Source organism: Lolium rigidum, chromosome 6, assembly GCF_022539505.1.
Source record: "Lolium rigidum isolate FL_2022 chromosome 6, APGP_CSIRO_Lrig_0.1, whole genome shotgun sequence".
NCBI lineage: Eukaryota > Viridiplantae > Streptophyta > Magnoliopsida > Poales > Poaceae > Lolium > Lolium rigidum.
In genome coordinates, this window is record NC_061513.1 from 318,711,139 (window position 1) to 318,715,751 (window position 4,613).

The following is a 4,613-nucleotide window of genomic DNA, read 5'->3' on the forward strand; positions in this document are numbered from 1 at the left end:
TATATCTTTGCAAATGGATGATAAATCTACTGCTGTTCCTGTTGGTATATGTGAGGATGTTCCTGTTCAAGTTGCTAATAATTGCTTAATATTAACTGATTTTGTTGTGTTGGAAATGCCCGAAGATGATAATATGTCTATTATTCTTTGAAGACCTTTTCTTAACATCTGCAGGGGCTGTTATTGATTGCAATAAAGGAAAAGTTACTTTCAATGTTGATGACAAGGAGCATACTGTTTATTTTCCCAAGAAGATTGATAAAGTATATGGAGTTAATACAATTTCTAATTTGAGAACTATCAAAGTGGGAGTTATTGATTGTCCTATATATGAGCCTAAACAAGGATATCAAAATATTATGATTGAATCCATATCAATACAATATAAGGTAACATGATTGATTTGAGGTTTATTTCTTCTTATGTCATGTAAAATTTATTTGGTGGCAAGACTTGATCAACCTTGTTAACAAGTACATTTTAAATGCATGGAAGAGCTAAACAACATTTCTTTCTTTCTCCACACTTGTTTTACTTTCTGTAGTACTACTTGTTTTGAAAGATACTTTAGTTGTTTAAAATTTTGAAAATCTTTTTATGCCCTAAAATAGTTATTTTAACACCCAGAAATGTGCATTTTTCGAAGTTTTCAAAAATTTACAAAAATTATACCACTGGTCCTATTTTTTAATTTGCAACCTGGGAGTGCCTGGGGCTGACCAGTGGGGCACCCCAGGGCTGCACCCCATGTGCCGGCGCGGCCAGCATGGGGGGCGCGCCGCCCTGTGGGGAGGGCCCCACCTGGCCCTCCACTCACTCATCCACCTACCACTCCACTCTCTTTCACGGGAAAACACACCACCATTGTTCAAACCCGAGTTTCTTGCTGTTCTTGCTCGAGATTTTCGATCTCCTTGCTCAGCCCATCTTTGCTGCTCAGATTTGGGGTATTTGTTCTCCGGTATGTGACTCCTCCGATTATCCAAATAGAATTTTGTTTAGTTGAGTATATCTTGAGTATTTTGCTTCTGTAGGTGACATGTTAAGTGAGTTTGCATGCTTGTTCTAAGTTGTAAAAATTAGTTTTGATGCATGTTTAGTACTCTATCAAGTTCCTATAGTAGTTTCCCTCATTTATATGTCTCAAAATCAACTTTTATAATGATTGTTGAAAAATTCAGAAAAGGAAAATGCATAACCACACCTTTGGAGAAGTGTTCGAGAGGGATACGACAAGAGCGGCAAGGCCTTCAAGGGCAGCCACTCGAGTTAGGCGACCCTATGATGAGGATGTCATTGCACCTAGCTTTGAAGATGATGAGGACAACGGGATTCCTAATACTTCATCCTTTCCATGCATTGACTTTTTGCGTAATGTAGGGCTACTTGATGACTTCTTGTTTCTCATTAATAGTGTGGGCTTATTCACCTATATGGAAGATTAGAGTGATCAATTTTATAGGCTAACTAAAATCTTTGTTGAAAGCTTTAAATTCAGCAACTCACCTTTCACACCATCAGTTAAATTTAAGATTTATGACATGCCTATTACTATGAAGTTGAAGGATTTTTGTGCTGCATTGGATATTACTCCTATAGGTACGGCGAAGAAGATCGAGAACCGCCCCAAAGCTTTGACGGAACTCTATCGAGAAGTTACCAACGATGATGACCGCACCATTCAACGCGGCAAGATAAGGCCGATTTGTTCAGTGTTCGCAGGAAGCCGTGGTCGCGTTCCAAGGAGGAGGTGGATGAGCAGCTGAGGATACTTGGCTTTCACCAGCAGCACGACTCCGAGGACGCCGAGCCCTCCGACGGGTACACTGTCATATATCCTGGTGCGTCCTTGGTGCGTAGTTGACGTGGGAGTTAGAAATCTTTGTGGTGTAGCTTTTCTTCAGTTCCCCGGCAACGGCGCCAGAAAATATGCTTGATGGCGTGTATTTCACACGTTCGTTGGGCAACCCCAAGAGGAAGGTATGATGAGCACAGCAGCAAGTTTTCCCTCGGAAAGAAACCAAGGTTTATCGAACCGGGAGGAGCCAAGAAGCACGTTGAAGGTTGATGGCGGCGGGATGTAGTGCGGCGCAACACCAGAGATTCCGGCGCCAACGTGGAACCTGCACAACACAACCAAAGTACTTTGCCCCAACGAAACAGTGAGGTTGTCAATCTCACCGGCTTGCTGTAACAAAGGATTAACCGTATTGTGTGGAAAATGATTGTTTGCAGAGAAAACAGTAAAAACAAGTATTGCAGTAGATTGTATTTCAGTAAAGAGAATTGGACCGGGGTCCACAGTTCACTAGAGGTGTCTCTCCCATAAGACGAACATCATGTTGGGTGAACAAATTACAGTTGGGCAATTGACAAATAAAGAGAGCATGACCATGCACATACATATCATGATGAGTATAGTGAGATTTAATTGGGCATTACGACAAAGTACATAGACCGCCATCCAATCGCATCTATGCCTAAAAAGTCCACCTTCGAAGTTATCATCCGAACCCCTCCAGTATTAAGTTGCAAAGCAACAGACAATTGCATTAAGTATGGTGCGTAATGTAATCAACAACTACATCCTTAGACATATCATCAATGTTTTATCCCTAGTGGCAACGAGCACAACACAACCTTAGAACTTTCGTCACCTGTCCCAGTGTCAATGCGGGCATGAACCCACTATCGAGCATAAGTACTCCCTCTTGGAGTTAAAAGCATCTACTTGGCCGGAGCATCTACTAATAACGGAGAGCATGCAAGATCATAAACAACACATAAGCATAACTTTGATAATCAACATAACAAGTATTCTCTATTCATCGGATCCCAACAAACGCAACATATAGAATTACAGTATAGATGATCTTGATCATGATAGGCAGCTCACAAGATCCGACAATGATAGCACAATGGGGAGAAGACAACCATCTAGCTACTGCTATGGACCCATAGTCCAGGGGTAGACTACTCACTCATCACTCCGGAGGCGACCATGGCGGTGTAGAGTCCTCCGGGAGATGATTCCCCTCTCCGGCAGGGTGCCGGAGGCGATCTCCAGGATCCCCCGAGATGGGATCGGCGGCGACGGCGTCTCGGCAATGTTTTCCGTATCGTGGCTCTCGGTACCTGGAAGTTTCGTCACGGAGGCTTTAAGTAGGCGGAAGGGCAAGTCGAGAGGCGGCACGGGGGCCCACACCATAGGCCGGCGCGGCCGAGGGTGGGGCCGCGCCGCCCTAGGGTTTGGCCACCCCGTGGCCCCTCTTCGTCTCGTCTTCGGACTTCCGGAAGCTTCGTGAGAAAATAGGCCTCCGGGCTTTTATTTCGTCCAATTCCGAGAATATTTCTTTACTAGGATTTCGAAACCAAAAACAGCAGTAAAACAAAGAATCGGCACTTCGGCATCTTGTTAATAGGTTAGTTCCAGAAAATGCACGAATATGACATAAAGTGTGCATAAAACATGTAGATAACATCAATAATGTGGCATGGAACACAAGAAATTATCGATACGTTGGAGACGTATCAGCATCCCCAAGCTTAGTTCGCTCGTCCCGAGCAGGTAAAACGATAACAAAGATAATTTCCGGAGTGACATGCCATCATAAACTTGATCATACTATTTGTAAAGCATATGTAGTGAATGCAGCGATCAAAACAATGTGTATGACATGAGTAAACAAGTGAATCATAAAGCAAAGACTTTTCATGAATAGTATTTCAAGACAAGCATCAATAAGTCTTGCATAAGAGTTAACTCATAAAGCAATAATTCAAAGTAAAGGTATTGAAGCAACACAAAAGAAGATTAAGTTTCAGCGGTTGCTTTCAACTTGTAACATATATATCTCATGGATATTGTCAACATAGAGTAATATAATAAGTGCAATAAGCAAGTATGTAAGAATCAATGCACAGTTCACACAAGTGTTTGCTTCTTGAGGTGGATAGAAATAGGTGAACTGACTCAACATTGAAAGTAAAAGAATGGTCCTCATAGAGGAAAAGCATCGATTGCTATATTTGTGCTAGAGCTTTTATTTTGAAAACATGAAACAATTTTGTCAACGGTAGTAATAAAGCATATGCATCATGTAAATTATATCTTATAAGTTGCAAGCCTCATGCATAGTGTACTAATAGTGCTCGCACCTTGTCCTAATTAGCTTGGACTACCTGGATTATCACCGCAATACATATGCTTTAACCAAGTTTCACAAAGGGGTACCTCTATGCCGCTCTGTACAAAGGTCTAAGGAGAAAGCTCGCATTTGGATTTCTCGCTTTTGATTATTCTCAACTTAGACATCCATACCGGGACAACATAGACAACAGATAATGGACTCCTCTTTTAATGCTTTAAGCATTTGACAACAATTAATTCTTTTCTCATTAGAGATTTGAGGATATTTGTCCAAAACTGAAACTTCCACCATGAATCATGGCTTTAGTTAGCGGCCCAATGTTCTTCTCTCACAATATGCATGCTCAAACCATTCAACTCAGTGTAGATCGCCCTTACTTCCGACAAGACAAACATGCATAGCAACTCACATGAAATTCAACAATGAGTTGATGGCGTTCCCCAGTAAACATGGTTATCGCAC